The sequence below is a fragment of the Struthio camelus genome, chromosome 2 (genome assembly GCF_040807025.1).
Source record: "Struthio camelus isolate bStrCam1 chromosome 2, bStrCam1.hap1, whole genome shotgun sequence".
Classification (NCBI taxonomy): Eukaryota; Metazoa; Chordata; class Aves; order Struthioniformes; family Struthionidae; genus Struthio; species Struthio camelus.
In genome coordinates this window covers 168,512,812-168,539,843 of record NC_090943.1, presented here as the reverse complement: position 1 = coordinate 168,539,843, position 27,032 = coordinate 168,512,812, and the positions used below count along the sequence as shown (strand labels likewise).

Genomic DNA, 27,032 nt, shown 5'->3' with positions numbered 1-27,032 from the left:
TCCACGCTTCACTGCGGCGCTCGGGAGGACAAACGCACCCAACGGCTGGCGAGCCCGCCAACCCTGCCCTCGCATATAACTTAATATACAAGCATTTCCTTGAAAGGGGATATCCCCGTCTCGAAACAAAGAGAACAACTGTGCTAACTCGAGCCACTGTGGCACCGAAGAGAGGCCGGAGGGGCCCCGAAAAGGCCACGAAGCGAGGAAAGGGCGGGGGGGGGGGGCTGCACTCCCGCCTCGAAGCAGCTGATAAACCAAGGGCCGCCTCCGCGCACCGCAGGGGGAGGACGAGGGGGTGAAACCCCCCCACTTTTCCCCTCAGCCCTTCATCCCCTGCGCCGCCTACGGCGAGGGAAGCCGCCCCGAGCCCGCCCGCGCCGCCTCTGACAGGATCCGAGGCAGCGCCGGGGGCTAACGGCTGCCGCGCATGCGCGACGCGGGGCTGGGCGGCTCCCCCCCCCCTCCCAATCCTCCCGCGCGCGCCTCGGTTTGGGGGCGGCAGCCTGACCCCTCCCCCCCCCCTCCCTCTCCCGAATCCCTCGCAGCCATGTTAGTGTGGGGAGCGGGGAGGGAGAGGGCAGCCGCGCCTCCCATGGTGCAGCGCGGCGGGAGGGCGGGGGAGCGGCCTGGAGCGGCCGGGCCGGGCGGGTGAGGAGGCGTCGCCGCCGCCGCCGCCGCGCAGAGCCACCTCGAGCGGGGCGGCAGGCGGGCGCTCCGCGGTCAGCGGCGCAACTTCGCCGCTCCCTCCTTTCCCCCCCTTCTCCTCCTCCTCCTCCTCCTCCTCCTTCTTCTTCTTCTTCTCCGCCTCCTCCCGCCGGGGCCAGCCGGACGGAGGCGGCTTCCCCGCAGCCCGGTGAGTGCTGGCGGCGGGGAGGAGGGGGCGGAAGGGGGGAGCGAGGCGCAACGGTCCTAACGGCCCTGACTTATATAACGGGGGGGGGTTGGTGAAGGGGGGGGCAGAGGCTTCACCCTTCGTTCCCCCCCCTCCTCCTCCTGCTCCTCTGGGAGTGAAAGCGGCGCCGTCTCCTCCGGGGAAGAGCCGCCCGTTTCTGGGGTATCGCTGTGGGCCGGGGGGGGGGTGTCGATGAGCCCCCCCCTTCCCCCCGAGGGCGCAGGTGTGTGTGTACACCCCCCCCCCACGCACACACGCGCGATGTGGGCCTGCAGCCGCCCGTGGGGAGGGGGGTGGGCAGCTCCGTCCGCTGTGGGAAGAGGGGGAAACACGAGTGACAGGGGGCGGGGGGTGGTGGGGGGGGGGGGAGGTATTTGGCGCAGCGTTGCCCCCGGGGCAGTGGGGACCGGCGGATGTGGTGGGACGCGGGTGGGTAACGGCGGCTCCGCGGCCGCGCGGGACGCGCCGCCCGGTAAACAAAGGGAAGGGGCAAAGGAGCCGCGGGCCCCCGGCAGCCCGGTGCAGCGGCCGGGCCCCCCCGCCGCCCCCCCCCCCCGGCTCTCCGCAGCCGGGCTGGTAAATCTGTGGTTGCCTGTGCGAGCCGGGGTGGGAGTGCAGGGGAAGTGGTTGAGGTTTCCTTTTTTTTTTTTTTTTTTTTTTTGCATTTTGGTTTCCCTTTTTTAAAATTTTTTTTATTATTGTTGCCGTGCTCACTGGAGAGGAGCGGCGGCTCCTGGGTCGCGGACGCTGTTTTTAACACCCGGATCGCTTCGTAAATCCCTGCGGAGAAGGGGAGGCGAGTGTTGCCGAGTGGAGTCACCCGCCCGGTGCCATGGAAGTTGGATGAGATAAAGGAGGATTTGCAGTTTTGGGAGAAACTCATTTTTTTTTTTCTTTTTTTTTCCTTTTTTTTTTTTTTTGTGTAAACCTGGTTTGAGGTTAAAGTGGGAATTGTACGCTCAGGCAGCTCTGTCAGAGTATCTTTCTCCTCAAATCCCTGGCACTAATTTTGAAGCAAGCTCAGTATATCACCAGTTCGCACATCCGTTCTCTTTCCAAACTTTCTTTCCCCAGAGGATCTTTTTCGGGAGGAGGAGATGGTCTCTCGCTTTGGTTTCCTTTTCTTTTTCTGGCTGAAAGACAGTACTTCAATAACTAAATTACTTTTTCTTTTTTTTCTAGTTGAGGTGCAATCTGTCTTATTTAAATGCCCTGAAAGCAGAATGATCCTGTAGGCCCTAGCACCAGTGTTAGACTCATGAAGCTGCAGGCTGATACTGAATTTTGGCAGTTTGGTTAAGATAATAGCACTGCTGTAGTAAATGTGTTGAACAGAAAGTTCACTTGAAAGCAGAAAGTGTTGGGGATTCATATTTAAATAAATGGGAGTACTGGATTTAATACATACATGAGCTTAAAAGTGAAGCGGTACTGCAGCGTCTCTTAATTTCAGATTTTTTGGGGGCCTTTGGTTGTCTGTACAATGTCGTCTTTCTGTGTTAATCAGAAAAGTCCCGCATTCCTTAAAGCTAATCTGCCTTTATCATCTCTGACCTTACTCAGGTTTAATACAGTCAAAGGCACAGCTGGATCAGGGCCAGAAAATATTAAATGTTACATAGTTATTCAGAACAGCTTGTTATCTTATTGGTGTTGTCCATGTCCAAAATTCCACCACTTCCTTTCTCCACCCACCTCCCTTTTTGTTACCTCTGAAATCGGGCCGTTATCCTATTGTACGTCTGTGTTGGACCACCTTTGCCTACATGGATTGATTTGCAGAATGGAGGCCGGTAGCCTTTGCATTTCGTAATGTAAGCGTTATGGCTGAGATTCTGTAAAGAAAGTATGTGTGTGCCTTTGCGATGGGAGCCTGTGTAACAAATTTAATGGATTTTAAAAGTTTGCAGATATTATCCTCCTTTAAAAAAAAAAAAAAAAAAAAGGAGGAGGCACTTTACTAGTAGCAGGGAAACAAATTTTCTCTCACAGGACTGTATGCTCTACTGGCTATTCAGAAAGGGAATGTGTAGAGCACGGGAAAAATATGTTTCTTAAAAATAAGTTCTGGAGTTAATTTGTTTTTCATGCTGTTAAGTCTTAAATCCAGTTTTGGTAGAGCATGGTTTGGGTTTCTTTGGGCTGATATTTCTCTTTGCTGATTGTAATTTTTTAGGAAGGCTAAAATATACACGTGTAAAAAAGATGGTATGGTACTTCTTTTTCAAAAGCTCTAAGCTTTATTGAGCCCTGGATATTATTAAGTGTAGTGAACATACGTAGCTGAACAGCAGTCAACTAGTAGTGTTCGTATCAGAGTATGTCACCCAGAAATGAATATTCCTAGAATAGTGCTCTTGCTTTTTGAATGTATAATTGCTGAAGTAACTTTAACAATTATTTCAGCTTCTAGGTCTCTAGTGTAGTGATGCAGTTTTGCTTCCAAGTATGTTACATGTTGTGAAGCTTTTTGTTTTTTTGTTTTCTTGTTTTTTTTTGAAAAATAATGGTTTACCACATTATGACTAATACTTGAATAGGGGAATCTTTGGTTTTGTAAATTCTACCAAGCTGACAGACATTTTTGGGGAAGATAGGAGATGAAAGCAGGAGTGTTTTTTTGGACGTTACATGAGTGCTAGACCAGGTGGTTTTGATGGTTTAGCAGATTATTTTAACTATATACATACACACACCAAATATGTATATTTAAAGCTGTGTTTTTTTTTTTTTTTTTTACTCAGGAAGAGGGTAACTCCAAAAAAACCTAAGTGTCTCTGAAAACCAAGAAGCTACTTCTTGCTATTTGTATAACAAAATGATTGATATTTTCTCCCTCTTCTAGTCATTGCAGTGTATATGGCATACTATCTTCCACATGTCATAATGTTCATGATGAAAATGCAGGCTATTCTAAATCGTTTCATATCTCTTAGGATTTGTGGAAAAGTCTTTTTGCCTATGACAGAGAACTTCTGTATTCTCCAAGTATCTTAAATTTGATTGCCTTGTTGCATGTTCCTAGAAGTATGTGTAAGTGCTTAGCAGCATTTTTTTGACAGTTACCCTGCACTAATGTTTAAAGAGAAGTAATGTTTTGCAGAATATCGGTAACTATAAATAGGTGGTGATTTTGCTGTAAAATCTGTGTATTGAAATCTTGTGTGTTTCTAATCTTACTTGCATAATTTCCTGTCCTAGTTTTAGAGTCCCTAGCTTTACTTTTGATATAGATTGCTGCACCCAGTGCCTCCGTGTTCTCCTGTTCTGAACAATTTAATTAATCAGTAGAAGATATTTAAAAAGGATGCTCTTGTGTTCATACTGTTTTTCCCCTGTCTGAAAACTCTCTCTCTGGGATGGTAGTAGTGAAAACTTAGGTTTTATGTACTTCTTACCAGTAAATATGATTCCTCATTTCAGAAAGCTCCATTAATGAAAACTTAAATGTGAGACTGCTGTTAACTTCCATGAGATGGTAATTTCCAGTCTAATGTACTGTGTTACTTGTTAGTGTCATTCTGAAGTTCCAACTACCTTTACTGAGTGACATGAAAACATGGACATATGGACTTAATTTTTTTGAGAAGGTTTTAATTAGAGGCCAGAATATTAAAACCCCAACAAAGAAACATTTCTTACTGTTATTCTTTTGACTTCTTCTATAGAGTGATTGCAGAAGTGACTTAAGAACAACCTAAACTTCTAATTATGAATGTGTTTATTTAGCATTTGAACTACAGTAATTCTTGTCTCCCTGAATGGCAATTTCTGCAGGATTCTTTTTTTTTTTTTTTTTTAAGCAAGCTCTTTTTTTTTTCTAACCATTTTTTTTTAAATGTTTGAAAAAACAGCACTTAATTCAGGTCAATGCAAGTTTTCACCGTGTAAACTGTTAGCAATTTCAAGTGAGTCTCTCTCAATTCCTGAATGATTGATATCTTAGGAGCCTCTGAAGTCTGGTGTGTTGTACTGCAGTGTTTAAAGAATGTGGTTTATTGTGTGTGTTAGAAACACATGAAGGTGAAATAATGGAGGTAAATGGGAAATTGCATTGAAAACCTGATGATGTGTATCTGTTTCTTAAATAGCCTTTTAACGTAGGAAAGGAAGACTTTCTGTGGAAGATGATCAAGTAGAACTTTCTAAAAGTGCTTTTTTTTTTTTAATGTTGTGTTTTCTATATTCGGGCAGTGGTTGATGGCTACTCAGATGAACTATTGAAGAAAGTGGTTATTTAGGAACTGAGCAGCTTAAAGAAAAGCCTACATTTTTGTGTTATTGGCTTAAATATTTGTTTTCCTCTCCCTTTCCTTTATAAGTTTTCCTTTGTTCTACCATGTAGGCTTCCTAAGGTGGGAGTTTGACTCTTTGCTCAGCCTTTAATATTGCTGACATTGGGATGTAAATCTTAAGAGCACTGTGACTTTGGAGCGATAGATCTTCGTGACTAGAAAATCACTCTTTGGTTCTAAAAAACAAACAAACAAACAAACAAACAAAAAAAACCCCAACTCTTGATTTGATTTCTTCCACTTGTATTAAAGCAGACCTAAGAGACCACTCTGATTATCTGGATGCTTTGTGCTGGAAGCTGTATGAACTATTGCAAGTGACAGGGGGACGCTCTGAAGGCTGTGTCAGAAGATACGTTGTTGGGTGGAGAAAGATGACAGTGGGAATCAGGTATATGGAAAAATATGTCTCTGGAAAGACAGAAGGGGGCCAGAAGTGAGAAGTCGTCTTGTGGATTTTTCTCATTTCCTTTTTGAGGGGAGACACAAGTGTAATCAGGGGTGGGAGGAGAACCATGGAAACTGGATGATCTGAGTCTGACAGTACTTGACGTTTGCAGGTGCTGATCACTAGTGTTGTCAATATTTCGTAGATTAAGAAGAATTTAGACAACAGTTTCTGAAATCTGGTTTGCAAGGTTTGAAAGCAATTTTTTGTCAAATAAAAATGAGAATGAAAACAGGTGAAGAATAGGAACTGAAGGCCTTAGGCTGCATTAAAGAACATCTGAATGTTCTCTCACATCAGCATTAGAGTGTGAGGACGTTTTCTTCGCATCTGCAGCAGTCCACAGTGGAAACTGGTAAAAGTCTTGTATTGGAATTCCATTGTCCCCATTGACTTCAAGTCTACTTTTTTTTTCCCTACAGTTCTCTGTATCTGGCTTTTTCTGTCTCTTTCCCCTCCTACACCCTATTTTTCTATTATTACTGCATTGGTTTTCCTGTTCTTCTACCTTTATTTTTTTTAATCATGTTCAACAGTGAAAGGGCAGGTAGAAAAGTTTATGTAGTGTTATGTAGCTTTCTGCTGCACCAAAGTGTGGGTGGTGTTTTTTTTTTTTTTTTTTTTTTTTTTTTTGCTGGGAAGGGGAACTGGCAAGCAGTCTAATCAGTTCTGCTCTGCTGCAGGATTCCAACTTCACACAGTTTAACTTAGGTCAGTTTAAAGCTTAATCCTAAAGAGTAATCTTGACCCTTTCCCTGCCCATGAAACCATAATTCAGCTCATTTAGAGTGTGGTATAGCTTACTTCCTATACTTTTGATTTTAAAAGTATTAGCAAAAGGTGTACCTCAGTTGTCCTGGAGGCAGTAATAGATTTCCTGTTCTTCCCCACTGCTGGCATTGTAGGTATAAAGACGATGTGACAGTAAACTTGGAAGCGTTTAGGCCATGTAAAAGTGAGATTGTAGCAGTTTGTGTGATACAGCTGAAGCTGTTCTTACTGTTTGTAAGAAAGGTCAGGGGGCTCTACTGACTGCTAGCTACTCCTGCTTCCGGCTGCCATGCTTGATTTTTTTCCTCTTGTTTACCCACACGTGAAAATGTGTAATTCCTGCTTTTGTTTTATTTGGTTTTGGAGGAGGGGAGAGGGAGCAGACCATGTCAGGCTATTAAATATCTCTGAAAGGCAGAGATCGTTTTTTTTCTTTGGTCCCATTCTAGTTCCTGGGAAGGTTTTGAAGTGGCAGCAGATTTTTAAGTATAGAAAGGAGGAGCCGCTGCTCTTCTCGTTTTCTTGCTGCTAGAATAGTAAGTAATTTGGTTGCAAATGTCTAATTTAGCAGAAACTAAAAATGAGCAGAGTGGTAGATTTTTGTGGTTCTGAATACACCTCTTCAATCAAGGACTTAGCTGTCTTCTCAGTCCCTTTTTGATGCTGCAAAGAGTGTGTATTGAAATACTCTCTGGGATTTACCGTGGCCAGTAAGACCTCTGGCTCATCTACACTTGACACTTTATTGAAGCATCTCTAGGAAATAAAGAGGTTCAAAATTACAGCTAATAAATTAGTAAGGTACTGAAGGTACTAATAAGGACTTATTGTAAATTCTAAATGTCTGAGTTATACCCAGCAGTAGGGATTTATATCCGTAGCTATTTTATCCTGTCATTTATGAATGCTTTTATGATCAGCATGAATACTGAATGCTGATGCAGGTTTATCCTCAATATTACCTTATAAGAGTGAGTTTCAGAAAGTCTATAATCTTAAACGAACATTTCCGCTTACTGATTTCAAGCAATTTTTTTTTTGTTATTCCTGTTGTATGAAGGGTAGTGTAAAAGAATAAAATGTACTGTCATTCTTTTATTTTTACTTAGCTATCTGTTCTTCGTTTCTTCTTTTGCACTAAGTAGTCATCATCTCTCTTTCCTTAGAGAAAAATTGTCTGTGTTCTGATTCAGACTATTGGAATTTATATTGCCCACTCTTTTCAAACGCAAGATTAGTGCATAGAATAGTGAAGCTAGTGTTTTTTAAGAGTATTGCTCCTTATATATTTTTTTGATTAATTAACTAAACTGTTCCTCAGCTGTTATTTCTGCTATTTCCAGTATGCTTTCTTGAGACAGAAATGTCTCTCCTTGGCGCCTGAATGCTCTTGTAGTTCTTTTTATGTTCTCTTAAACCTCAGATTGTAGCTGATTCCTCCTATTCACCTGTTCATCCTGTTCAGTGTACTTTATTGATTCTGTTCAGAGTAGTAGAAACTATTTAAAGGCAGGGATACTTCTTCATAGTTGACTTTACAGTCTAGGTGGCCGCATACAAAAGCAACATGTGTAACGTACCTTAATAGTTCAGTTGCTTGAAGTTACTCTTTGTAAAGGATTAAACTTGGTACTTCCTTGATTTTTGTGTTAGTCCTTATCTCTCTTTCTTCATCACTTCCCCCAACTAGTTCCAGAACTTGATTTTAGGTAGGTTTTGTAGTTCTGCTAGTACTACTAGCACTTCTCTTGCCTAATGGTACTGTTCTTGCTCGCTGTTGGTAGAAGAAGATGGGAAACACTGATATAACCGCGCTATTGGAAGTCAGGAGACGAGGATTTTATTTCTGCCTCCTCCTGTGGATTTTTTTTTTTTTCCTTCTGATGTTGACTAAACTGGTTTAATTGCTGTGCTATTGTTTATTCCCTTTAAAATAAGGACTGTGCTTTGCTCAGGCATTGTCCACTGGCACATAAACACACGGTAATTCCGAAGTGCTTTCCGTAACAGGAGTTTGAAGTACTTATCCCTCACAAGAAAAAGGAGAAACCGTGATGTTGGATCAAAGCTGTTCGTTTAAGGTGCAGTCCTACTGCTTGGAACGAACCTTGAGATGGCAATCTCAATTAATTTGCGTTTGTCACTGTGCTTGTTAATCTTTCACAGTGCTTGAACTGTGAAAGTACAGAACTACATTTGCATTCACAAAACATAATGCAAGTGCATTTTATTTCCTAGGTGAGAACAAAAGGAGGTTGATTGATAGTATGTATATAAAACATACATGTGCCTTTAAGATAAACCACAAATTGGAGAGTTTTAATCTGGAAGTCCCATATTTCATTATATTAGAAGAGTATTTAATTTTGTCACACGTTTAACTGTAGTTGTATATTGTTAATCTTGATTCAGGAAACCTTTACACATTGCTGATGTGTAAGGTTCTCTTGCTCACAGTGAAGTTTTGTTGCAAATGTCACAAATTAGTTTCTGTTCTCTGTTAACAGCACCGTTATGGGAATGTTGTTATTTAATGGAAAAAGAAGTAATTCTGAATTTTTATCTTCTCTGTATCATGCTGAAGTGCTGTACCCTAGAGGCTTCTAGATCTTACTAGGTTTATTAGCTGTCTTGTTATTTTCACTTTATTTTATGTAAATTACAAAGCTCTCTGGTTTCCCTACTTGCATCTGTCTTCTGGTACCTCTCATTTACAGCCTCTCTTCCTACTCTGTATTTAGTGCTTTATTTTTTTAAATCTTCTTGTTCAAATGTCTGCTCACAGCGTTCTTTTCAAGGTCTACAAGAGTTGAGCAAATTTATTAATCACAAACTGAGCAAAAAAAAATCAATAGCGTGCACATCCCATGTTCTGCATTTGCAGAAAAGGACAGACACTCTGCTGCGATGTATCCATAGGGGTAAATGCTTTGAATAACCCTTCTGCTGAATTCAGTGCTGGTAGGATTTAGTTAGGATGCCCTGTTCAGTTTTGGGCACTGCACTTGAAGAAAGTATTTCTGTCTTCTGGACTCTACCATTAACAGATCATATACCTGAAGAATATGACAGATAAGAATTGAACAAATTGAGATGTTTAACTTAAAACTAAAAGGAGATAAAAGCTTTTCATGTACATTAGGCTGTTACAGAGAGGAAGAAGATTAGGGCTTGGGGGCTGAAACAAGAAATGGCTATCTTAAATGGCAGGAGTGAAGACTTAGGTTATTTTCGGGGGAGGAAAAATTCAATGCTAAGAACAGCAAAGCTTTGGAATAAATTGCTTTGGGAAGGTAGTGGAGGGAACCTTTTTACCTGATGGTCTTTAAGAACAAATTGGACGTCTTTCAGACAGGAATGCTGTTTACCCGTACCTCTCGACTGGGGGATTAACACGATGGGCTACTGAGTAGTTTCCAGCACTGATTCTGATTCTGTCAATAGGTAAAGAAGATGGGGTTATATTTTCAGGTTTATATTGATAGTCACAACGTAGTTGGCAGTAACCCCAGCCTCAGATAGTCTTCTCTGAGCCCTTGTAAGTCCTCTCCGTTATCTAGTTGGCCGTTCCCTGATAGTTTTCAGTTTTGTTGTGAATCTGTTTTGCGCAAAGCATCTTTTATTTTCTTGGTAGGATGCTGTTCTTAATTACGTTTGTAAAGATCAGGAGGAGGAAAACTCTTCCACAAATGAAATTGTCATACTCTTCTATAGATGCAAATGTTACCTGAATATGACTGGAAAAGCAGAATTACAGACCAGCTACTGATCCTACAGCAATTAGATTAGTTGCCATTTTGTTTATGCCTTTACAAATTTAATGAAAGAAAACATGAAACATTTCTAATCTGTATAAGCAAATCAATAAAATAGCCATGGAGGATGACTTCTCTCATTTCCTTTGGTATTGCCCTTTATTTAATGAGTATATTCTATTACATATTAATAAACTGCGTTGTCTTGCTTTCAAAATAATAGTCTAGAACTTCTGGTGAACATGTACTTTCTCTCTCTTTCATTCTTTCACAGAACAGCTTGCATTTTGATATTGCACCAGTAGGCTTCCTCTTGGTTGTAACTTGAATGGATCTGTTTTAAAGCGAGTCAAAATACTGTTTCCTAACATTTTGTCATGGGAGAAGTAAGTCACTAGTGTGACTGGGAAACAGAATTAAGTAATTTTTAGCAAAAACGTATAGAGAGACAAATTAATTGTGGTCTGTGTGCTGCTACTTAAAACAGCCTCTACTGGAAACTAATATTAATGACTTGCCCTCCATTTGAGGTGTTCCTTCTGCATATCAACAAAAAACTCATTGATCTAACAGCTTTTTTTTTTTTTTTTTTATTAAAGGGTATGCTGAAAGTTGGAGGCAGAAGCTTCTTAAAGTAGCATTATAGTGGTACATCTGGGTTTTCAGAAAGTCTACAAGCAAAAAGGGGAAGCTAAGGGTGTACGTTTATGGAGTGTGTATAAACCTTCAGTGAGCTGTTTGTTATGATTTGGAAAACAAAATCATTTAAATTAGTCAGGTGGTGAGGAGGCAAGGTGAAGCCTGTTCTCATCATTTATATTAAATTCTGTTTAATCAATATGTAAAATCACCTAATTAAACTAGCTATTGAATGTTCATTATCAGTATAGTCTATTAACTTTGGATTTGTAAGTGGCACTTTTTTTCGAAAAGCCATTTTGCAACTTAAACAAGGAGGAAGGCGTTGCTAATACACACCTTAATATATGCGTGCATAAACTGTTGCAGATACATTAGTCAATAGTGTATCAGAAAAAAATCAATCACCTCAATAGTCAGAATTACCAGAAGTTAATGATATTCCTTTATTTTACATGTGTATCTTTATGGACCAGATTAAGGGTTGAAATTAATAAGAGAAATAGAGGAAAAAAAAAAAAAACTTGTATGGCATGTGCTTCTACTGTGGTAATATCTCTTCTTGAGTGCTATGTGACTATTAGATTGAGTTACTAGTCATATTTCTCAGGTTGTGGAAGAAATAAAAATAATGTAGTCAGTGCCTCTATAAAACTTAGTCCAAGAATGGAGTCAAAAGGAGAAGGATTTAAATGTTCTCTAGTAGCATTTGGACCTCTCTCACTTGCATCATGGTAGTAGGTTCTGTGTCATATAACTTAAAAAACGAAACACTTCTGTTCCATCCTCCGCCCAGGTTAAACAGCCGTATTTCACTTTTAAATGAAATTTAGCTTTAATTCCAGCGGTTTCGTATTCCTTTGTTCCCTGAAGTTTGTTACCTGCATGAAATTAATAAATAGCCAGGTGGAGTGCTTTAGGAGATTAGATGAATTAGAAGAAGGTGGTGTGCAGCACAGAAGATTAATTCTCAGATGGGGGTTTAAATGAAGTGAAAGTTTAATTGTTTCATAGACTACAAAGCCTCCGCTTGTTCAGTCTCAGTTGAAGGGGGGAGTTTTCTTTGTGTGATGGCAGTAGTGCTTGTCTCATGCTGTTTCAGTGCTTTCGACAGATAGTTTTTATGCCTTGCTTTGGTTTCTTCAAAAGAGCAGAGGTAATTCATAAGACGAGAGTGTGTATCACTGGCTTCACATTACAACTGAATCAGCGTTTTCTTCCCTTAACTTAAGGGTTTTATTTGCCTTTTTCATAGTCTAAGGAACATATTGAACAACAGAGCTTTCCTTTCTAGGAAACAAATTTTGAATTTCTGTTATCTATTTATCTATATGACTTTTTGAGGATAAACGGGGGTTACATTGAAGCGCTTGTGCACAGAAGTCTTTGTTACTCCTATTGCAAGTAACTTCTTTCAATAGAAAGAAGTTCTATTCTGAAGTTCTGGTTAAACTACGGTTTCCTCAAGTGGGAGCATTGGCCATATCACAGCAAGCAAAGGATCGTAGAATGGAAACGCAGGAAGGCTGAGGACTGCAACAAGTAGGTTATGAAAATAAATGCAGGTAAAGCATATCTTTGAAAATCGATGGAAAAAGTAAAATAAGGCAAGATCTCGTGAGTGGCTTAGTAGAGGTCCGTTTTGGAAAGATAAGATGAAAGGGAGTCATGACAAAGGATTCAAAGGATAGTCAAAATAAAAGCAAAGAGGAGAAGAGAGTGTGGTGGCCATGTGTATATGGCATAAGTACTTAATGCACATCTGTCACTTGAAATATGATAGTTTTTTGGACTCTGTCTTACAGCAATTTTAAGTGTTACTGCAGTCAAAATGTTGAAGTTATATTCTCAGCTGCTAAATCTTTGTCTGGATTGATGTATGATTTTGACATGTGATGCCTCTTATGAATAGAGGTGATAATGAGAATTGACACATTTATGTTGTATTGTTTTTAGTATGATATTATGGATGGAAGACCTTACTGAAGTTTGTCCTTCTTCCCCCCTTTAACGACTGTAACAATCTGGTTAGATGTTCCTGCAGGTCTCTTGGTGGTGAGCTTGAGAGTGGCCCGTACGGTTATGTTTTGTGATGGCACGCTTATTATCCGCATTTGGGTGCGGTGGTTCTGTTGTCTTAAATTCTGTTTTATGGGCTATAGTCTTCTGGCGTCGGAGTCACTGAGCAACGTTAAGACTGCTAGTGCATCACTTGTCCTGAAACACTAAGGCTTTCAAGACTGCTAATTTTTTAGAGCTTTATGTCTGTGCAAATAGCACCTCTTGGTTAGTTTAGAATTTGACTGCCTTGAGCGTTGTAGGACTTGTCTTGAAGGCCGTAGATGATTTGTCTGTAGATTGTATTCGGGGTTGTGCTGTACTATGCTTTTGCATAGGTTTCTCTTTTTGGTGTCACTTACTGCTGAAAGTGCTTCAGGCAGGTCCGTTATCCCATTGCTTCTGCAAGCAGAGGAGCTGAGTTTATTTAGCTGAGGTCAGCTCATGTTAGACCTCATTACTCTGAGGTCTAATCTCTTACGCTCGTTAGAGGTGTCTTTATGCAAGATTTAGGAGAGAACGTAAAAATCTATGTACTGTATAAGCAGCGATAATAATGGCAACTAATAGAGCTGACTTTAAGTGTTGTCTCTGATAATAGCAATTGCTGAACACCAGTAATGTTTTATTCTTCGAGTCTTCCATGTCTAGCGTCGTCTTTTGAAGTTTTCCTCTGACTTACTGTAGTGCCAACAGGGCATCATGGGAGACCAGACCTGATCATGTTAGATACTTTATAAAAATGTTGTGCCACACCAAAATATTTACTTGCTTTGCTGTCACAGATCACAGGTAGAGGGTGAGGTAAAGGAAATAAATAATATTGGTCTTTATGGACTCATCCTTCGCTTTGTAGGGCTTGATGACAAGCCTCTGTATGGAAATGATGGAGTAGGGGATATTGGAATAGGTTAAAGGAGAGGAATTTGTGAGAGGAAATTAATGGAATGATGAGGAAAGAGGACAAGCTTACTTCAAGAACGTGATCGTAGAACATCAAAGGTGTCTGAAAACATAAAGAAGCTGAAGACTGGGTTCCCTGCTTTAAATTAGCTTTTAGGTTTTCCTTCCCTAGATGGAAAGAAGTGGACTATGTCCTTAGTGGTAGATGTGGTCTAGAAGCCAAACTGGAGAGGGAATAGGATGAGAGTGGAAGGCAAATCTATAAACTAAGTTTTTTTTACATGGGGTATTTGAAAGGTTAAATCTAAAAGTATGACAATATTTTAATTGAAAACAAGTAGGAATGTGGGTGGCTTTAAAAGGAGAGATTAAAATATGACTGTAGATGGAAAGACGGAGATAAATTGATAAATATGAGTTTAAAAAAAAAAGAGATAAGGAAACAGATAAAACTGGAGCAAAAAGATGACTTTCAGCCAGTTGGAGAAAGTCTAAAAGGAGTAGTTTTCCACCAGAAGAAGCCTGTCAAAGTTAAAACATCTAAATATTGTCAGTTTACTGAAACCTTTCCCTTGAGGAGAAAGGTAGAGTAGTTCCAAAAGCTATGAAAAGTTCCATCTTAATGCTTTCAGAACAAATGTCTTTTTTTGTTCGTGTGTTGTTTCAAATAAACCATTTTGTAGGATATGTAGATTTTTAGAAGTAGAAATAAAAGTAAGATATTTTGTTTAACCCAAACAACTTCTTATGCTAAATCTTCTTTTGGCTAATTTAGAAGCTTTCAGTGTTTATTCCAATTAGAGTGAGACTAATTTATATTTTGCATTTAAAGAGCGTTGTAACTGGTCCAACTGAGTTAGACGTAAAAGAGTTCTTGTTACCTCTTGCTTCGTGAAGTAAAGCAATACATGCAGCAAATGAGCAAGCAGTGGTGACCTCCTAGCAAAACAAATCTCAGGAGGATGTGCTTAGATGCGACTGTTGGTGTAAGGGGCTGAAACGACCCTATATTTGGAGCGTCTCTGACTGCATCGCATGCTAGTAGCTAATGACCAAAAAGGAGGCCCTTTATCTGTGTTTCGGAGATGCAGCACAGCGTCAAATCACGGTAACGTGTTTGTCCACTCAACTTTACGCACATGGGTAGTTTTATTGGAAATCAATGGGACAGCTTGTGTGGAAAATTCAGTGGGATCTTCAGTGTTTGCACTATTGATGTCTAAGCAATTAAAACCATATTTCTAATATTTTTGCGCATTGGATACTACGTAACTCCCACAGTAATACACGCAGTATTATTTTAGCATGCATCAGGGTGCTGTTGACAGTTTCCCAGAGTGAGGAAAGATCGTCACTATCAGTATTGGAAGTTAAAAGTAGTTTTTTTGCTGTATCAGAAAACTCTTTTTTTGTTTCTCTAAGCAAATCAATAATTGTATGTATTTTTCAGTCTGACAGTTTCTTGAGGGATTTCCCTTTTAGTAAAGGATATAAAAAGCTGTCATGATGTCATTCCCATTGTGTTAAACACTGATGTTTTCATGCATTGTCCCAAGTCGTGACTAATTCCCTAAAAATATTCAGAGCAGACGTAGTTCTGGGGAACACTGTCGTTTGCCGGTCAGTAGTTTTGGTAGAGATGCCAGGACAGCCAGCTGACCTAACAGGTTCTGTGCTGACTTTAAGGTTAGTATTTTGAGGTAGTGTCATTCCTGTTACATGCCACTATTAAAGTAGTTCAAGTTGTTGGTGATATTTTTTGATGGTATGGATACATGTCACGTGAGTGTCTGTGGCTGAAAGCGCCTAAATTGAAGATCTGCCCATAAAAATGAAAGAAATCTTACATTAACAAGTAATGATGGAAGACCAGTCTGGTTATTCACTAATCACTTCCTCCTTGAAGTTCTGCTCTCCTCCAGCTCTTTTTTAGAGAAACTTTATGGATATAACCTGTTTTACTCTTTCTGAGGAAGCATAGGTGCTGTGAATGTATGAGCGTAGGGGGATTTTTTTTGTTTTGTTTTGTTTTTGTTTCGACTCTTTGAAGTAGTTAATGACATTTAACGTGATGAGTCTCTGTCTACCACGTATCCAGGTGTAGGGGTGCGCATGTGAGGAGCAGAAGGAACATCTCTCTGCTACTCTGGATCCTTTTGGGCCCTCTTTCTAGGGTGAGGCAGTTTCTTCCTGCTGCAAAGTCTTGAATTGGAAACAGGAGGAAGGGGAGTTTTTTCAGGCCTCCTTAGTCTGCGTCATCATGCCTGGTCCATACGCTGCCGTGTGTTCGCACAGCTCTGGCTACACGTGAGCCTATCTCATACAGAAGTTATTCAGTTAATTTTTAACATAGGCACATCAGCTTTGTACTAAAATTTTAAAGTTCAGGCTCTTAAGTTCTGCAAAGCAGTCTCAGTGTCTGCTGCTAGTGTATATAAAAGGTGCGAGGGGAAGAGAAGACACACAGGAATTGTTTCCCATTGTTTTGCACATGTTCAGACATTTAAACTTTTGTGGATGTTTTGCATAGAAATTGCCAGTATTGTGGTTTTCTTTTTCAAATCGCTATAGTTTTTATGAACAAAATGGTATGTGTTCTGTTTTTAATGTAATTTATTTTAAAATCTCTTTGCATTGTTTCTTTTAACATCTCTTATTTCCAGAAGATAATCTGATGAGGTAAAATCTTTCAGTGGCTTTGTGTGGGTGGGGAAAAACTTAAGTAGTTAAGGCGAATAAAGGTTCGGAAATAGTTCTTAAAAATTGATTTCTCTGTGCTCAATGCGTACCTAAGCTCAGTCTTTCTACTTGTACTAGAAAGTTTGTTCAAAAAGCAAAAGAGCAGAAAGAACTAGTCTGTAGATTACTCTGCCAAGTTCTTTGATGTGTTGCCGTCATTTCTTTTAAGGGGAAAAAAAATATATCTTTCTGGACCAAAGTCTTATGTGCATGTTTTGACCGATACCTGTACGCGTTTGTTACTTGAACTAAGAAGTGGCTTGGCTGTCCTGTGGTGCACATACCCTGAGGAAATAACGCTTTTCACTAGTTCCTCCCCTCCCCGACACACACTTCACACGCTTTCCCTCCCCCCCCCCCCCCCCCCCAAAAACCCTCCAGGAAACAAACAGACTTTAATTCCAGATCTGGATGGTGTTCAGTATTCACGGTGTTGTAATGCTGTTAAATGTGTGTGTTTTGGCTGTATTGTTTGCTGCGAAATCTTTCTCTTTCTCTCCCCCCTTCAAAATACTGAAAACATAAAACTTCCGCAATTTTAAACTTATTTTCATGAGACCTACAGGATTGATTGTCATCAAATTATTTTGTAAGGTGCTTATTTCCATTTCAAATGTATGCCCCCTGGCTGCTTCTGCTGTTTTTGTGGGGCCTTTCTAAGGACTTGCAGCTAAACAACCTGCCCTTGAAAATAGGGTCTCTACTTGCAGTTCATTTCTTTGTTCAAAGTTATCTTGTCCTAAGACTAAGAATGTCGTGGTTAAGTTTCTATTAGATATCTGACTGCTTTGAGGTTAATCAAGAAAATATCCTAATCAATTCTAAATGATCATTTCAGGCTTCATGTTCCATCCTGTATTGAGCACCGACTGCTGAGAGCTGGAAAGTCTACTTAAGGTATGTAGTATCTAATGATTTCACTTTCTCATGGGGTTTTATTACAGGTAAAATGGTCCTAGTTAAGATTTTTGTGGTTCCTTCCTTGTAATTGCTGGTGGAAATATTCGTTATAAACAGAATGGTAAACAGAAGTTTTTTGAATTTATTTTTTTTATCAGAGCCTCTTAGCACCGACCTTTCTCTGACACGGCATATGTAGCCCTTCCGTTCAGTGTGATGGGGAAAGAGATGAGTAGGCCTCTATAACAGTTTGTCTTGCGTGGAAGGAATTTGTAAGGTGCTTTCTCACGAACTGAAATTACGTAGCTGCAAATTGTCTGACTGGAGTGACGTGCTAGCGTTGGAGCAAAATGTTTATGATTCTCTATTTGCGTGTTCTTATCTTCTGTAGTACATAAAAATATTTGTGTTGGGCAGAATCTTTGCTATAGGAGTGCTTCACCTGATCTCAAGCGTTTCAGCTATAAGCAAAGTAGAAAAGCTGGATAATGATAGGCTATTCTTCGTACTCTAGGGCTCTAGTTTGGTCTCCTGTTTTTTGATTTTTATGTGCTCTCTCAAGGTGAAAGGTTTTATGTGCAAACTTCAATTTTATACTTGGTATTTTTCTAATATTTCTTCTGCTTTTATTGCTGCTGACGTACATGGATATTTGGAATATTCTTGCATTTGAGTGTGGGTAGAGGAGCTTGCTGGATCCATTTTTTGTTTTCTGTATTTTGTTGCTTTACGGCTACAGCTTTCTCTGTGCTTAACTGTTTGGAAACCGTTTTTAAGGCCTTTATATCACCTGTTTTAGATGATGCTAATGTTCTCCTTGCCTGGGCTGTAATATCCTTGAGAACATTCTGCTGCTAGCGTTCTGGGTGGAGTAAGCCCCGATGCCTTTTCAGACTGCTGTCTTGCAGATGAACTTCAGAGTATCGTCTCTCGCATATAAGAAGCTCTCCAGGATCTCTCCGTTTTTCCACCTTTAGTCAACAGCAGAGGTCACTTAGTGTCTCATGACTATCTGAATGTGCGGGAGTAGGTATCTTTTGCTCTTCAGTAGCATTTTTTTCTGCCTAACCTCTTATACCATGAGTGGCCTGGGTTAACATCCAGGCTTTCTTAAATTTTAAAGTTTTTGGTGACTAATTGCTTCTCTTTTCTACCCACCCGTTCCTTCTCATTTCTGGTTTGGAGTGCTCTTTGTACGTGCTGTTACACGGTTACTAGATGGAATTGCTTGGAAAAAACTTTTCTCTCTCCAAGGAATAAGTTGAAAGTGGTTTAAAAATAGTAGTCTTCAGTTTTGGGACTGAGTTGGAAAGCCTGAAGCACTGTAGGTGGAACAAAAAGCATCAGTAATAGCATTTTATCAATTAAGACCCGTATTTGTTGTCTTCTGTGCCTTGCTAAATCCAAAATGTGATTTGATTGGAATCCCGGACATGTTCTACACTTCTTACTGTACTTATTTTCCTTGAGTCACTGCTTATTAACATGAAAAAAATAGTAATGTGGGAAATCCAAAAAAGTAAGAATCTGAGAAGTTCTGAGTTTCTTTTGGGTCGGCGGGGGGAGAAAGTAAACAGAGCAGCTGCCTTCAGCTTATCGTGTATGAAAGACTACAAAATCAGATCTGTGGTTTCAGGGTTTATTTTTAATGCTTCCTTCCATTTAGTCTTCCTTTTTAAAATGAATGGCTACTACTGTCATGATGTCATTGGCAAAAGCACATACTTGTATGTTTTGTGCGCTGAAACTGTTTGTTCTTTGGAGTACATAGTTTGTAAAAGACTGAAGTGAGTCATATCCTGGTAAAACCGTGACAACTAAGTAATTGCTAGTTTGTTAGCCAAATTTCTTGCGGCACCTTCCTAGATAAGACTTAGTAGAAAACCAGCTCTGTGAATGACAGGGTTGTGAAATGTAATGTCAAGTGAGCAGAAAGAGCAGAAGGTATTAAATGTAAATGGCAAATATTTCTGATTTGTCAAGTTTAAATTGAAGTGTGTGCATGTATCTTTTATTTCTTTTGGCTGAGAATTTGGTAGGAGGGAGAGATTAGCACTGCTTACTCTTTCAAATTTGTATCGTACATGCAAATACTGGAATGACAGTTGCAGCGGAAATGACAGAAACGTATACTGAATCTCTTGCTTACCCGACTGGGATAAAGACCGTTACGGCAGTCTCACATTCAGATTGGCAGTATTTAAGTTCTAGTGCACGTATCATGATAGTGTTTTCATTACAAGATCATATACTTTGTTCTGCAGAGTCACTACCTTATTTGTTGCTGAAAATACACCTGTCTATTCACTGCACTCTTCAAATCCTTCTCTGACAAAATTTCCTGATGGGCTTTTCCGGAGTTTGCCATGCATGCTTTACCTATTCCTCTCATTAGGTTATTAGTATCCGTGCTGAATGGAATCACTGAATGTAGAGTCAAAAGGATGGAATGATTTTAGGTCCCCACTCTGACATGCCATGTTTTTGTTGTTATGCTTAAAAATTTCTTATATTCAAAACAGATCTTTCACTGATTTGAATAGCACCTGAAAGTACTTGGCAGTTCTGTATTTAACCCCCAGGGTGTCAAGATGAGTGTCGCTAAAAGAGAAACATGGAGATTGTGGAAAGCTTGATTAAATGATTCTGCTGACCTCATCCAGAGACCCTGAACGCAGAGATGATATTTAATTGCTCAAGCTCATAAAGTATTCTTTGTCTTCATGCTAGTTCTGATTACTTACTCCTACGTCCTAGCAAATGCAGGCTACCTATTTCAATGGGGGGGGATTATGAGCAACACTTGTATTACCTTTATAAGTCTGACTTATTCCTCAGGCAAGTCTTTGGGCTGAATTGATGCAGGAGGTCTGCAAATAAAACCTCCTGTAATTGTGTATTTTCAAAGGAAATGTTGGTCAGCAGATAACGGCAGGTGGTGCTAGCATTACCAGAAGATGTTCCCGTGATTGTGTCTCTACTGCCAGTGATACCCAATGCTTTACAGTTTTCCAGCTTTATTTTACTTGGAGTTAAACTAACAGCAGTGATTTGACAAGCAGCCTTGCTCTATCTAGTGTAGAACTTGTTTTAAAACAGTATGTCAGGTGAATAAATTTCACTATCATAGTATCTTTCTAGGGGTAGAGTGATAGCATTGTTATTAAGCTGGATTGGCTTAAGCAAACAAAACTTGTGCAGAGTTGGCTTTGTATTTATCTCCTAGAGTAAGAAATACTTCCCTGCTGAAATCTTTAAAGAACCATGTTTTCTCTATATTTTGGAGGTTATGCATATAATCTTGTTTTGAGGCATTAAGAGTTTTTCCCTTCTTGACAGAAAATTTGTTTCAAAGTAGATTTCAATATGCAGTTAAAACTAAAGAGTAACCGCTTTATTCTTAAGTGACAAGATAATTAATATGTATTGCTTCAAGTCAATAACCACCTATGTGCTTATAGCTCCTCCTGGCTTCTGAAAGTGGAATTTTGCTGGGCTTCCTATCTGGTTCATTATTCTAGACTTCTGGGGCGTTGGAGGACAATATACTTTTCCACTAAGGTTATAATAAACTTTCTTCCAACTAGGGTGGGTTTGCATGAGCATGTGAGTGTGTGAGATCACCAGTGGTTCAGTGCATAACACTTCTCTCTGGGTTCTTATTTTGAAAGGTTCTAGGTTTTATCTATATTGGCACACGTCACCGGTGCATTTATTATATGAAGTTTCAAAAGCAATGAACTTGAATTTCACAAGCACAAACTAGGCCATGTGGTACTTAAGGCGTTCCTGAACTCTGTCCTGGCCTTTGCCCAGCACGGCTGTCGTTCCTTAGCCTGTCTCCAGAGCAACTGTTGCCTTTTAAATGAAACTAAGTGGGTTCAATGGGAGGAAAAAAATAAACATTTAAAAAAAAAAAATCACTGCTTGTGATATTCTCCTTAGCTGTCTCTCATTCCCCATTGGATTTTAATTCCTAAAACCTCAATTTGCCTGGATTGTCTGGGAAAATGTTGCTGAGGTAGAATGAATTAATCTTCCCTTCAGAGGTGCTAAAGAACTTCTGTATACTATAACAAATTATTTGTTTTGCTTGCTACCCCTTCTGGTAAATGCAAGTAAGGAAACAAAACAGAAAAGAGTGTTTGCCAATCTGGAAATAGTATTTCTTTGTAATCCAGGTTGGATATGGATCTGTAGTAGTACATCCTCCTAATGCCAGGAATAGCTTTGTAATGCTCCTGATAATACTTTCCAGACTTTGCTTAAGTTGCGGACTTCTCAATTATTGACTTGGTTAAATGTCCATGAGACTTCTTCCCCCATATAGTAGGTATTAACCTGTACACTGCAGCGTTATTTCAGCTTGGAAAAGTATTGCCGTTTCACAAATTAGTTGCTGCAGGAAGACGAGAAGAGTATAATTTGTTCTTAATCCCCAGCCCTGAAAACACATACCTGTTTAAGTTTGTGCAACAGTGCTGATAATGTTCAAATCAGTAAGTGGTTCTTGTGTCTGAAGTCAAGCGTGCTTATTCTTGTTTTGCAGAATGAGGATCTTAATGCTTAGCTATTGTGGTGGAAGACTCTTATTTATACCCGTAAGGAAGGTGGATGCAACCCATTTTATTGTTTTAAAAGGCAAACTGCTTCTGGTTCACCACAACTATTGTGTTCCACCCCATTAATGTGTTACTGCTCTAAAAATAGCCATAGAGCTCTCGGGGGTGCAGCGCTATATATGTTCTACAGTTACTGCAGGTTGATATTACCGTGAGAATGCTTCATTTGTTTAGCTACTAGTCTATAACTGTCCTTTTATCCTGCATTTTGATTAACGGGTTAAAATCCATGCTGCCTGTTGGTGTCTGCAGGAAATACACAAGACTTAACGCTCTGGCCTTGAAAAAAGTCTAAAAGCAGCAGGATGTTCTGACTCATTCGTCCAGACCATTCTTATACAAAATAATCGATGATAATGTACTTCCTGCTGCTGGGTGGTGGACTTTACCCATCCAGGACGTCCAAATTTCAGACGCTTAGCGGATCAACTCTGCACCAGCCTTTGAGTGCACCTTGAAAAGTGTGTTCACCTTTCTACTTGTAAAAAGAAAACATGAAGAGAATTTTCTGAGTGCAGCCAAAGAGACCAACTCCAAAGACCAAAAACCAAAGCAGACCCCAGCTTTTCTAAGACTTGAAAATTTCAGTTTTCACCTGCAAACTCAGTTCGATATGCCTGGCTTCCCATTATCCTTTATGGTACTGCTTGTTGTTTGGCATAGCATCTTGAGTCTTAATTGTAGACCAAGTTATGAAGATTGTCCTTGTGCCAAAGAGATTACATTTCAGATATAAAAAAGGGAAAGCTGATGGATAGAAACATACTGAGAAGTCATAAAATATTGTGGGGGGGGGGGGGGGGGAAGAATACTGGCCAGCTTGATAGGCAGCAGGCTCAGCAAATGAAAGCCCAGTGACTACCATTGCCAAGGTTTGCTTGTGCTCTGTAGTAAAGGAGAGATCTGGGTTATTTCCTGGCAGATGATCACAGAAAACTCCTCTGAACAGCAGCAGTCTCAAATATACTTCCTGAAATGAATTTTAGTCAGCACTGCCAAAAATGCAGAGAATTGTGCTCTTCAGGAAATTCAGGGTTTATAAATATTTGTGTCATGTTCAAAACTGGACCTTATACTCAAGTTGAGCCAAATAAATTGAAAAGATTTCTTATCTTCCTCATGCTTGGCACCCTTATTCACAAGTCTCAGTATACTATTTGATCCCCCCCACCCCTTCCCTACAGCTGTCTCGCTCTTGGCTCTTGTTCACTTTTGATTCACTAAAATCTCCGGATGATTTTATGTGGAAATTTTCTTTCGCTAGTAATTTCATTTTATATATGCATGGCTGGTGGTTCCTACCTAGGTATGAATCTGGTGAAAATAATGTGAGATAGTGTTAGAAATGTCTGAGTCGTAAGAGATGACTTCTTTGCTTCTTACCTATCTTTAAGACATGTTACCAGTTGTATGTTAAGAGCCAGGACAGATGACTTCCAGCTTTTCCAGTGACAAGATATAAAGCGGATAACTCCAGTTGCCAGGCAAGATGCTGAACAAATGCAGCTTGTACAGCTTGCTTATTGAGGAGGATTAAGAGGACACGAGAAGACAGCAGAGTCTATAACTGTGCCCATAAGTGAACGCGTTATATGAGATATAATACTCTTTACCTAGAGGGAGCTTTGATCACATAACAAAACTTGTGACTTGTAACTTTTGGAATACCATTGAAATACAACCCTCTCTTTGATGACACATAGAAGCCGTCTTGTAACACACTGCACTCACAGCTATATTGTGAAAGGTGAAGTCTTTAAATGGCTAACCACGGTTCTTATTTAAAAAAAAAAAAAAGCCATTTCTTATTTTAGTAAAAAGGTATTAGGCATGTGAAAAGGAAAAAAGGGCGCTTAAAGTCAGGGTTGTCAACAGGCCTCCAAGTTTGGCATTCCAGATTATCTTTGTATTTATTGTAAGCAGGTGGCAGTGTCATCACTTCCCTCTTTTGGGATCAGTCTGCTCAGTTTAACTTTCAGGATAGGATAATAAAAGCTTGACAATGTCACGGTAGGTGTTGAGGTCCAAAGAAACTGGGACAGCCACGATCATCAAGTTCTTTCTTCTTAGCCTACTGCTTTATTCTTAAATGATTTCTGCAGAGCAGTGTCCAAAACGAATGGTAGGTTCTTTCTAATAATATTAACATTAAAAGTGTATTTTGCTGACTTTCTCCTGTTTCTGGAAGTCTCCTAATGTTGTTTGGTTAGTAGTAACATTGCTAGGAGCCGGGATGGTATGGTATCAGAGTTATTTTAAGTGGAACGGTTCAAGTTGTGCTGATCTGCTTTTAATGTATGCTGACTCTTTTTAAAAAAAAAAAAAAATCACCTAATGTATAAATTAGAATTGCACTCTTACTATAGTGAATAACTTAACTTAGAAGCCTCTGCATAACAGTTTTTGTCTTAAAACAAAAACAGAGTCTTTAACTTGCACTTCCTTTTTGCATAGCGTTAGAGGCTATGTATTGACCCCGTTGGATACCTTAAAGTAGTTTGAAAATGGAAAGTGATTATACTAATTTATTGGGATCAAGTGTAGTGCTGAAGAACAACTTGCTTAAAACAAGTCTCAACCTAAAAGATCCCCTTGGTCAGAAGCTAACGGTGTTCCCTCTTGCAGCAGCTAGTCCATATTGCAAAGCCATCCCTCGTATTGTTCAGAGCAGCAAGTCGGTGCTTTTATCTGCTGTCAGCTGCATGCAAATCTGCGTGTATGAGAATAACATCTGACAGAGTGGCTTTTCACTTTGTGGGTTTGTGTGCTTGTGGTTCTGCCAGTCCCAGTGGATTTGTGCCTTTTCTTGTCTATCCGGTTGCCAGCATTTTGCCTTTGAGCCGGTCTTAGTTTTATGTTCTGCTTCTCAAGACAGCTAGTCGCGAAGCACAGGGTATGTGTCCTCAGTCTGAGCCCTTGTGCTTCTCGCTCTGCCCTAAATGCTAATACTAGTACTAATACTAGCTATCGCTAGATGGCTTTGAGGTGGGGAGGGAGTGTTGTGTTGTTTGGTTTTTCTCTCTTCGCTTTCTCTACCAGATCTTACCTGGATATAAGTAGACAGTGAAGAACAGGACATCTGGTGGTGAAGGCGGGGAAATCTGGGCTTCAGCTCAGAGGTTCCCTGTCAATAAGGCTTGAAGAGGGGCCAAGCTCAAGGTACCTGGAAGATTTGAGACAGGGGCTGGGGAGGTGGGGGAATGTATGTATATGGTTTGAGATTTCACACCAGTTACTTGCAACTTTTAGAAGGAAAAGAGCTCTAACTCTTATCCTTACACTGAGTGCGAAGTTCCAGAGGCATAAAAATCACTGAATCCAATACAAGGAATTCATATTTCTTTGACCTTGTTTTTGATGACAAACACTTAACATTTTAGGCGTATTATGAATATAACTCTTCCCTTGGGAAGGAGAAAGAATTGCATAAGGAAAACAGTAAGTTATATTGCTTAAAATACTGATCATATCTGTATCCGTAGCGATGACAGCAGAAAAACCTGTACCGAATGCCACTTCCGACATGTAATAACAGTATACAAGCAGTACGAATAATATGGGTCAGGTATTGCTGTTCTAGCTTTTCTAACTAAAACTCCCATTTGGAGGTACGCTTGTGCCAAGAAAATTACTGTAGTGGCTATTCACATATTTAGAAAGTAGCTTAAATGAGGAGATGTATGAATCCTGGAGTTAAGACTTATTCATTTAGCCTCGAACGCTTTTCTAACGCAATTTTTGTGTGTTCCCTAATCCTCAGTTTAAGAGGAAAATGCAGAAGTATTAAGTTGGGGAAGGCAAGATTGCACTCAATCAGAAAGTTCCTCTATTTTTTTTTAATGCATAAGATTACGTAATCCCGTCTTTGTTCAAGTTCCTTGCCTGTCCTGTATTTTTCAGGAAAAATAATATTTTTAACCCCTAAACTTGTATCTGAACTACACAATATTTTCGTCAGCAGAGATTAATTTCTGTATTATTTGGGAGTCAGGTAGAGTTTAAAGTAAACTTGGAACTTTAGGATGAACTTCTTTCTTCCCCTTTCTTCAAAATAATTTTTCAAGAGAAGTTTGTAGAAACCTGAGAGCACTTGAAAACCAGATTATTGGAAAGGCTGTAAGCTTGGCCTCAGGTCTAGATTTTTTTTACTGTTATGAAGGTTATAGTTAGAATGGACTGAATGACGGGAAACTGAACAAAAAGACTTGTTGCTTTTGTGTATAGTGTAAGTATAACTTTTTGGCTGAGTCATCTTAAGTGCGCAGCAATGGAGGAATTCAGCAAACTTGCACATTCCAGTTAATCTTGGTTTTCACCTCTGCAGCATCCATATTTTCTGTACAGCTGGTCTGATGACTAATTGAGGTCAAATACAGTCTGTTCATGAAATCCTGAAAATGTTCCTCTGGTAACTTTTGGGATTTTCTTTTATTTGTAATGTTCCCTCTTATCATTAAAGTTGCATAAAATGTTTTTTGAAGTGAGGACATGTTTTGATTCGTCTGGTGAGAGCTCTCAAATTTCGGAAGAATGCAGAGATTTGAAGGAGGGAGGCAGTCAGAGCTGTGAGCAGCCCAAGGGCCGGGAAACCTATCCAAGCATACTCTCTTTTCCCTGCAGAAGAAAGAAAAATAGGAGGAGAAAATTTAGGTTTGGATTTTTGGATTGGGCAAACAATGGTATGTATGTATTTTACCTTTAAATGGGGTGATTGTTTACAGATTTTTATAAATAGCATGGGATATTTGAAAAAAAAAAAAAGCTGAAATATTCATAGTGCGTGGTTGTTGACACTTGGCAGGGTGTGCTGGTATTCTCCTTCACTTTGTAGTTTGTATTCTGTTCACTTTATAGCTAATCTCTGTTACGTTCTTAATAAATCACCCAAATTCATAGAAAATTGATTTGTATTGTTATTCTTAAAGTTCGGAGTCTTTCTGAATTGTGGTTAATTGATCTGGACTCCATACTTTAATACAGAGCGGTTGTTCGGAGAGCAAGACATCT

General features: G+C 39.9%; 1 protein-coding gene across 7 annotated transcripts in view; it reads left to right on the top strand.

Annotated features, from left to right (window-relative positions):
- Nucleotides 1–629: 629 nt before the first annotated feature.
- Nucleotides 630–27,032, top strand: part of PTK2 (protein tyrosine kinase 2) — a 212,586-nt gene continuing 186,183 nt past the window's right edge. For 3 of the 7 annotated variants that reach the window (XM_068933423.1, XM_068933418.1, XM_068933412.1), the window contains exons 1-2: nucleotides 630–856; nucleotides 17,342–17,400. The gene's annotated coding sequence lies outside the window, so the exon portion shown is untranslated. The remainder of the gene's footprint in view (nucleotides 857–17,341; nucleotides 17,401–27,032) is intronic. The other 4 variants (XM_068933422.1, XM_068933415.1, XM_068933411.1 and 1 more) reach the window with 2 other exon arrangements.